The sequence below is a fragment of the Procambarus clarkii genome, chromosome 94 (genome assembly GCF_040958095.1).
Source record: "Procambarus clarkii isolate CNS0578487 chromosome 94, FALCON_Pclarkii_2.0, whole genome shotgun sequence".
Classification (NCBI taxonomy): domain Eukaryota; kingdom Metazoa; phylum Arthropoda; class Malacostraca; order Decapoda; family Cambaridae; genus Procambarus; species Procambarus clarkii.
This window is the reverse complement of record NC_091243.1, coordinates 14496642-14507351: the sequence shown is the minus strand read 5'-3', so window position 1 is coordinate 14507351 and position 10710 is coordinate 14496642. Positions and strand designations below refer to the sequence as shown.

Genomic DNA, 10710 nt, shown 5'->3' with positions numbered 1-10710 from the left:
TATATATTTAATGGGAATTAGTGCTGTTAGGGGCCGAACAGTCTTCATAGCACAAGAGCTTTGATTGCACCTTCCAATGATAATCTCATTTCTTGGGAGGTTCCTTAGTTGTTACTACTCATTACAGTTGAGGAAGTGGTTGTTAAGGGAATGTCAGAGATTTTTTTCAACAATATTTGCCGTTTTTCTACCATGTTAATCCCAATCTCTCAGGCATATGGATAGCCGGGGACGCAATCTGTGTGCCATCAGGTCATCTTCTCTGATGGTTGATGGTAATATATCCCCGTAATATATCTCTGGTCATAGATTTTATTGAACCTTTTAAAGTCCTCTTTCTTGTGGGGTTGAAGCTGCATCACATTTTCTTTTGAGAATTTCTTGATTTGCTAAACATGCTGAGATTAAATTTAAGCTGCAAGTAATTCAATGTTGATTTCCAGCAATATATTTTGTATTTCCCGTCCGTTCAGGTGTCTCTATGATGCTGTTAATGGAACAACTAGTGGAAATTTCTCTTTGTCTCAGGACTACTAAATTTTGCTGCTGTTCTCGGTATATTACTGTCCTCAGGGTGCTAAAAAAAAAGGTAATCCACACTTTGGTGGACTTAACAGTTCTACCTGTGCATTCTATCAATGAATCTGCCTTTTAAGGCATTATGCGCTTTCGTCCCTTCGTAAGATTGGTTTTTAATCATCCTCTTGTGCGGAAATGGAGGGATAGTAATTTGGAAATGTATTATTTCTCATGATAGAGGAAGTGCTGTTGATATCTCTCTGGTAGAGATAATGAGCCTAATATATCCTGAGTCCAGCTGCCGTTTTTGTCATTGATTTTGAGGAAGGCTGACCATTCGATTGAAGGCTGAGAGGCAGAACCAAACAGCTGGTTGATACCTGGTTGTAGCTGAATCGAAGTTCTACCCCATAATTAGGTAAGTATAGTTATTTAGTACTTGCTCTTCCAAACCATCCTTGCCAACAACTAGCAGTATCTTTCTTATCCCACACCCAATTTCACTCAAAAATCCTTATCCACTCCCCATCAACTACCCAATCCGTTATCCTCCCTACCATACCCATCTACACTATTCACATGCTCCCTCCACCCATTCCCCCACCTTCCCTTATCGTCCACACACATTTCCACCCCCAACCAACTCCTCCCCCTACCCAAACTCTTTTCCACCCCTCCCCACTAACTCACCCCTATCCACTGCCCCCCATCCTTACCCCATCATCTCCCCTTCCCCCCTTCCTCCCTGCCATTGATTGGGTGTGGCTGAGGATATTAATGGTTGCAGGACCCGGCTATGACCGGCCCGACGGGGAGTAAACCACCCCCCCCCCCCGTCCTCATTACTCATCGCGTCACCCGGCCACCACCGGACACCACCGGCCACCACCTGACACCACCGGACACCACAGCCGCCACAGCCGCCTCACAGCGGATCTGGATCACCGGATCTCACAGCGGCCAACACCTGATATCTACAGCTCATGCTGGGAAACCATGTTGATATCACCACATCAATTCCCGCTCAACATCTTACTACATATATCCAAGAAGGTGTTCGGTGCGACCAACTTATTATTTCCATATAAAACTTACCAAACAAATGTTATTGGAAAACAAGATTAATAAAACACATTCCTAATCGCACCAAATACAAGATCTAAGAGCTTTTCCACAGTCTTCTGGATGGCCACACTAAGACACTGAATCAGGGAAATGGGAACAGTTCTCATGGCAACTGAAGAACGGTACTTAATGAGGGGAATATCATTCAAAAAAGCTAGGTGATTAAGCATTTAGATCTCTGTACACCGCCTATGTGAGATCATTTCTAACATACGCCGCTCCATTCTGAAGCCCCATCTAAACAAATAGAAAAGCTAGAAAAGGTTCAAAAGTCTGCAAACGAGGCTCGTCCCAAAATTACAAAAGATGAGATATGAAGAACGACTGAAAAACTAGACCTGATATCACTAGAAACGAAGAGATAGGAGATATAATAATGACAAATGAAATTCTTGTAGAGGGGGGGGGGCGTGGGGATTAAAATTAGTGGAAAAATGTAAACACTGAATATTAATAGAATAATAATTGAATAATAATAATAGAATAGGGCATCGATGAAAGTTTGAAAACAGACGAGTCCTATAGGTGTTATAATTGTGTGTGTAAGAGTAGTGGGAAAATGGAATGAACTTAATGGCAAAGTTGTAAAGTAGAATTGTATTTGTAATTTCAAAAGAAGATAAGAAGCATTGCATTACACGACCAGCGGTTAGATAGGCGGGATCCAAGAGCTAAAGCTCGATCCTCAAAGCATAAATGAGTACACACACACACACACACACACACACACACACACACACACACACACACACACACACACACACACACACACACACACACAGAATAGGAGATGAAGTACTTAATGAAACAGACAGAGAGAAAGATCTAGGAGTTGATATCACACCAAACCTGTCTCCTGAAGCCCACATAAAGAGAATAACGTCTGCGGCATATGCGAGGCTGGCTAACATCAGAACGGCGTTCAGGAACCTGTGTAAGGAATCATGCAGAATCTTGTACACCACATATGTAAGACCAATCCTGGAGTATGCGGCCCCAGCATGGAGCCCGTACCTTGTCAAGCACAAGACGAAGCTGGAAAAAGTCCAAAGGTATGCTACTAGACTAGTCCCAGAACTAAGAGGCATGAGTTATGAGGAAAGGCTGCGGGAAATGCACCTTACGACACTGGAAGACAGAAGAGTAAGGGGGGACATGATCACAACCTACAAAATCCTCAGGGGAATCGACCGGGTAAACAAGGATGAACTATTCAACACTGGTGGGACGCGAACAAGGGGACACAGGTGGAAGCTGAGTACCCAAATGAGCCACAGAGACGTTAGAAAGAACTTTTTCAGTGTCAGAGTAGTTAGTAAATGGAATGCATTAGGAAGTGATGTGGTGGAGGCTGACTCCATACACAGTTTCAAATGTAGATATGATAGAGCCCAATAGGCTCAGGAATCTGTACACCAGTTGATTGACGGTTGAGAGGCGGGACCAAAGAGCCAGAGCTCAACCCCCGCAAGCACAATTAGGTGAGTACAATTAGGTGAGTACACACACACACACACACACACACACACACACACACACACACACACACACACACACACACACACACACACACACACACACACACACAATTATTCGGTTTCCTTGCATAAAATTTATCATCCAGTTTTGTGATCATCAGTCATCGCTACCCAACACCTGTGCCCCGGGCCCCCACTATCAACACCTGTGCCCCGGGCCCCCACCATCAACACCTGTGCCCCGCGGCCCTCACTATCAACACCTGTGCCCCGGGCCCCCACCATCAACACCTGTGCCCCGGGGCCCCCATTATCAACACCTGTGCCCTGGTGGCCCCCACCATCAACACCTGTGTCCCGGGGCCCCCACCATCAACACTTGTGCCCTGGGCCCCCACTATCAACACATGTGCCCTGGGGCCCCCACCATCAACACCTGTGCCCCGGGGCCCCCCACCATCAACACCTGTGCCCTGGGGGCCCCCACCATCAACACCTGTGCCCTGGGGCCCTCACCATCAACACCTGCGTCCTGGGGCCCCCCACCTGTGCTCCGGGGCCCCCACAATGTGAATAATGTTCTCGTTCTAATTATCTCACCAGGTGAGAACTGAGAAACCCTAGAATGTGTCTCTAAGCTTCCTGCTCTGTGTATGTTGTGTTGTATGCTTGCTTTAGTGATACTGTATAAGTACGTATGTCAATTCGTCCGTCGGCGATGTATGACGTAGTATGAATGATATACATGTGCATGTTGAACGTATGTATCTATACATTTAATAACGTGAAATTCACAAAGGGAAATCATTGTTTCCTCATCAAAGCACTGAGTGGGACTTGAACAGTCGTATGTTTGATTGCTACACTAACCAATTAACTACAGTAATATGAGCCACCAGGGTGTAGCCCAGCATTCGTGCGGTCGATCCCAACTTAGTGCTCCGATGAATGCATGCCAAGTTCACGTAATTCTGAACCTCATTATACGAGTGCTTCGACAAGTGTATATCACTGGAAACCTTTAGTAGTTACTCTTGATCAATTGGCCAATTGGCTGCGTGAAGTAGTTACCAACCTCCTTCGATTAGGCGGGAGGGAATTATCAGGGGAAAGCGCCAAGCCATTACGATTGTATAACACTTGGGAGGGATTAGGATAAGGATTTGGGATGGGACGGGGGGGGGGGAAAGCTACCCAACCACATGGACGGTCGGGGATTGAACTCCGACCTGCACTGAAGCGAGACCGAGCTCACGATCCATAGGGTTAAGGGCCTTAACGACAGTAATGCTACAAGGGAATATTCGACCCCCCATACCCCCTCCACACCCCCAATTTTTTTGCATACAGACATGCATTTACATGTACATACACACAAATAAATACATAGATTTATATATATATACATTCATGCAGACCTACAGTACATATATCCACACACCAGCAGACGTGCAAACAAGCAGACACAGACAGAAAAACGACAACAAGGAGTGTGTGCAGTATTAATGAAAGCGCATCAGGAACGTATTTATAATACAGCCACAATTCTCTATGAACCTCAAGGAACCAGAAATGACAACAGAAGACAACTGGAGGAAACTGACAGCAGATGATAGCTCCGAGACTAAAGAAAATATCACAACGTACATATATGAATGATCAAAAGTCAATATGTCGCTTAGCACTGTAAACGACAGACATTAAACTGCAATAATAATAATAGTAATTTTCTGACACGTTTAATTTTAACTTATTGAAGGTAAGATGACAGTGATTCTGAGATGAATGCAGAAGTCAAGTTACCTGGCAACAGGGATGCAAGTAGGGAGATGTGATCTCGTTAAACATACAAGGAGGCTGGAGTATGTTCTGAAATGTGCGGACAGACAAGCATCGGCACCGAGAAATAGGCTTTACTATGACAAACTAAAAGATCCAAGCCTCATCAACGGACAACGAGATAATGGCGAGACATGATCACTACATACGAAATTGACACGGGAATAAACAGGGCAGAAAAAGGCACAGATGGAAATTAAGTTCCCGAGCGAGGCACAGAGATATTATAAGTATTTAGTTCAGTATTTTGGTGAACTGGATGAGGGAGACTTCCTGCAGGGTTTCAAGTGTATTGACAAGACACGATAAATTCGAGAATCTGTTCACCAGTCTACTGAAGTCAAAGATATTGGAACCAAAGATCTAAACCTCACCCACGGCAATAACAACTAGGTGAGTACTCAACCATCTGTTGCCTCACCTCCCAACCATTTCTCACTATCACCCTCACACAATGCTACAGTTCGTCATTGCGTCTCAAAGCCGTCCGAAGTTAACGATGCTAACAAAGGGAGCTCACTCGTTAAAGCGGTACGAGCCAAGTTTAACATAATTACCACCACTGTGTTGCTCTTCAACTGCTGGTTGATGAAGAAGTCTTCTTTTTCTGTTCACAGGAAGGGAGAGTCAGAGATGAATGATTACATGGATATTCTTCGGGCATTTTGTGCATTGGGAGGTACGGGCTGGTGTAGGAATGGTCTCTGTCTCTGTCTCTCTCTCTCTCTCTCTCTCTATCCAACCACTTAACTGGACGGTAAAGCGACGGGTCTCGCTTTATGCAGGTCGGCGATCAATCCCCGACCATCCAAGTGGTTGGGCACCATTCCTTCCCCTTCCTCTCCCCCCCCCCCCCCCGTATCATCCCAAATCCTTATCCTGACCCTTTCCAAGTGCTATATAATCGTATTGGCTTGGTGCATTCTCCTGATAATTCCATCCCCCCTCACCTTCCTCTCTCTCTCTTCTCAAATCTCTCACCATCGATTATTCTCTCTTCCTCAATCTCCATCTATTCCTCAATCGCACAACTTTAGATTTTTCATGTAACAAAAGAATTTATAATTTGCTGAATTATTGCCAATAAATGTAACTACACCGACAGCAAGAGAATCATTAAATTTATTTATTAACCTCATCGATAATTACTCACGTCTTTTGGTAAATACAGAATCTACAGTCACTTATCTTTTGCTAATATTCGATGTATTTTCCAATTCAGAAAATTGGGGAAACTAATAATTCTCGACTTTTGTATCACCCTGTATCACATATTATAAAAAAATAATATGAATATTCAATTAATATTGACTGGTTACTGCACTGAGGGTGAGCTGCTTACAATATATATTTATATATATATATATTTTTTTTTTTTTTTTTAATTTTTTTTTAATAGGAAAGGAGTACCACCTCTAGCTGGAAGAAGGGGGACCCATAGCCTCGGAGGAAACCACGCATAACGCATTAGAGGGAATGTTTAGATCCCCTCCAATACAGTTTCTGTGTGCTTTTCTCCTACCACCTCCTTCCTTGAATATTTTTTGTGCTTTATTATGCATTTGATGGTTACAAGATATACATGGGTTGATACAAAAATAATAATGCAAAAAGGTGCTTAAAGGTTATGGATCTCTTGAAGAACACAACAATGGGAAACATTGATGAATGTCACAGACGGGTTCGATCATTGTTGCAAGTCAAACACTTCTTCGAATTCCTCTGAAGTTGGACTAGTGCCCAAGACGCAACAGGCATTTCCCCTCTGAATCGCAACACTGAGGCTCTTTATATATATATATATATATATATATATATATATATATATATATATATATATATATATATATATATATATATAAATATATATATATATAAATATATATATATATATATATATATATATATATATATATATATATATATATATATATATGATCGCATGTATGTATACCTGCATTTATATGACTACATATGTATTTAATCATTGGGTATATATATATATATATATATATATATATATATATATATATATATATATGTGTGTGTGTGTGTGTGTGTGTGTGTGTGTGTGTGTGTGTGTGTGTGTGTGTGTGTGTAAATCACGAAAATAAACAAGTGATTAAAAATGTGACAGTGTCAGACCACGGAAGAAAATTGAAACAGGAATTTCCTTAAGTACTTTCGTATATTAATACATCTTCAGAAGGGTATATATATATATATATATATATATATATATATATATATATATATATATATATATATAGGGGGGTACCACCACTGGTGCAATTATAGGGACCCACAGCCTCAGAGAAGGGAACACAGAGCACTCAGGGAAAAACTTGACATTTAACTCTGAATACGAAAGAGTGTTCACTTCTCCTACCACCCCCTTTTTTTTATTTATTATGATGTACACTTTATTATGCAAGGTTATACAGTTACATATCTGATTTTATACAAAAAATAAACATTAAGAGGACACAAGAAAAAGTTCGCTTCCTAGAGGCTGTAGATTTCCTCGAACTCCTCCGACGCCGGGCAGGAACCGAGGATGCAGCGGGCATTTCCCCTCTGGATCGCGACACTGAGGCGCTGAAAGAGAAAACTTGCTGCTCTAGGGTCTCTTGTGGTGTCAATGAGCTTGGAACCAAGATCCTTAAGAAACCTTCTTGCACTCTCACCCCATGGGCCTAGGGTCTCAGACCCTATTGGAACGAAATTGTACCTTTGATCTAATTGCCTGTACTTGACTGACTTTTGTTTTTCTCTGTGTGTCGCTGCGGCTCCCGCCGTGCCGGCAGAGAGGGTGATGTATGTCGTTGCCAGGGTGGATACGCAAGTATAGTCCCATGCTAACTGCCTGCCACCCTTCCACGGACGCAGTGTGATTCCGTCTGGTCGGCCGGCAAAGCTAACAGAGTCACGGTTCAGTAGGTTGCGGGGCTCTCTCTCCGCTGGACACTGAGCAGAGGCAAGGCTTCTTTTAATGATGTCGTTGACTTCGTCGTGTCTAGTGTGCCAACCACCCGATTTTCCACAGTGCAGGCCATGCAATCCATATTCGTCAGCATCTGCCTCGCCGCAAATACACCTGTGAACAGTGTGGATAGGGGCAGCAAGGCGGAGAGCGACTGCAATACGGAGCTCCTGCGGATCAAGACGTGTGCCTGTCGCAGATATATATATATATATATATATATATATATATATAAACAAAATTCTTAAGCATGTTTAAAAACTTTAACATAATGTATTTGCTGTGAGAGACATGATTGGAAAATGAAAAGTATCTGTACAAAGATAGATAGCCAATAAATATATTCATAAATATATGAAAAACATTTAGTCGAAGAAAAATAGTTATACAGTACTGACAAATGGGAAAGTGTTCTAGGAAACTGGGAATAATGAAATAGCGTGATTGATCATTGAGATTGATGAAAGCTCTTTCATAATTGGACGAAGATGATAAATGGCCGATGATTGTATTTCAACGATTGGATAGACAATATAACGTGTGTGTGTGTGGAGAAAAGGGAGATGGATAGAAGAGGAGTGATGGGACGGAGAGAATTGGGGGACATGGGAAAGAGAGTGGAAGGAGAATAAGCGTTGAAAAACGGGAAAGGGAGGACAGGTAGATTAATATTATTATTAACATCTTTATTGACAAAATTAATTACAATTTTGCCTAATCTGAGGATTTCGATTAAGTCTTATTAAAGTGAGAATAATGCTGGTATTCACTGTCACACAGGGCAGAGGGTCATACATAAGACAATAGGTCTAAACTGTAGGCGGAAGCACATATATATCATGGTTACAATCAATGTTTTAATGTATGGATATGTGAAAACAACTTTCCATTGTGCACTGCCACACAAGGGCAGGTAGATGAAACATCCTGGAGAAACGGAGACGGTTGGGCACGAAATTGAAAAAAGCAAACAAGATAACTGGGTGGAAGAATGGAAAGGGAAACTATGGGATAAAGGGACAGGGAATGGTGAGGGATTACAGCATCATTCTGGATGATGACGTCTCACCATCCTGAATACTGCTGTAATCTACTCTTGTTCATGTACCATTCTGAGAACTCTGAGTCCACTCTTGTCAACTGAGAAAACGCATGCCGAGGTTTTAATGTTAATATATTAACATTAAAATTTTAACATTAACATTAAAAATTAAAACATTTCGGGCAGCGTGTCTGCCCGAAACGCTGCGCGTACTAGTGGTTTACAAGATTGTAAATACTGTACTATTCAATGTATTCTCACAAACCCAATGTACCTTCTTGTATATATAAAAATAAATAAATAAATAAATATGACGTTATTCATACCGTAGAGGTCGATAACTTCAATTTTGTGTTGCTGATTAAACAAGTGGGCAGACTTTCTTTCACCCTGATTCACCTGTTCACCTAGCATTAAATAGGTATACTTGGAAGTTACACAGCTGCTACGGGATGTTTCCTATGGATGCATGTGGGTGTGTTAAGCGAGAAATATATGTAGTAAATATAATAAAAGAAAAATAGATTGGTTAGAGAGGCGGGGTCCAAGAGCTAATAGCTCGATTCTGCAGATATAAATAGTAAATACACACACACACAACATGTCGTCCTCATGGCGCAGTGGATAGCGCGCTGGACTTCTAATCCAGAGGTCGCGGGTTCGAATCCCGCTGGGGATAGTTGTTTAGTTGAACGTCGCTTTCACTCTGTGAAAATTCGAATATGTTTGTTAATAGGTATAGTGTATCTAGTGAGCGCTTATGAAATGTGTAAAGTTACGCGTCTTGATCAATTCACTTCCTGCTATTGGGCGGAAGCGCTTAGGCAGCAACTCTCGGCAGTCGTAGTCCTAAGGTCATGGGTTCGATTCGCGGCCGAGGCGGAAACAAATGGTTGTTTCTTTTACCCTGATGCATCTGTTCATCTAGCAGTATATAGGTACCTGGAAGTTAGACAGCTGCTACGGGCTGCTTCCTGGGGGGGAGAAGGCCGGTGTAACAAAAAGGAGGCCTGGTCGAGGACTGGGCCGCGGGGACGCTAAGCCCCGAAATCATCTCAAAGACAGACCTACATTCATCAATATATGCATGCATGTATTTATACAATCAAGAAAATGGCACACCCACTGCAAAATACAACAGCAGCAGACCACAAAACAGAATACAACACAAGGAAATATTGTGCATGGTTGCCAGAACTGGCGAGGAACCCAACCAAAGAAGCAGGCACGAGTGATAAGAATAACATAAACCCATTCAAAACTGAACGTGTAACAGCAAAAAGCCACTATCCTTTGGGCAAACGAAAAAGGCAGCTCAGATGATATATGTAGCATTACAAACAGGCAAAGTCACTGTGAAGAGTGACAGAAGAAACACCTACGCATTATTGCAGTCACAGAAACAGAACTGATAAGTTATAAAAAAAAGTGATCATGTCAAGAGAATGTCAAGGAATAGGGAAAGATAGGGTGATGGAGAGTAGTGGCTTTGTAGCCCAACCCCTACGACTGCACTAGAGTATTGAGAAGTCATTTGAGAAAGAATTTGAGGAAATCAAATTATGAGAGAATTCTCATAAACACATGTCTAAAACCAGCATAAGCTGGGAACATGAAGACAGTGGTAGAAGGGATTTACAATCCCGTGGAAAGTATACAAGAAATACATCGCGACCTGCCTGAAGGTCATGGAAAAGGCCGCCATCCATGCGCCTGAAAAAACA

The 10710-nt window shown here is 42.2% G+C and overlaps 1 non-coding gene across 1 annotated transcript; it reads left to right on the top strand.

Moving 5' to 3' along the window:
• Positions 1-9592: 9592 nt before the first annotated feature.
• Positions 9593-9665, top strand: TRNAR-UCU (transfer RNA arginine (anticodon UCU)). Its single transcript has one exon. It is a non-coding gene; the product is annotated as a tRNA-Arg (tRNA).
• The last annotated feature ends 1045 nt before the right edge of the window (positions 9666-10710 follow it).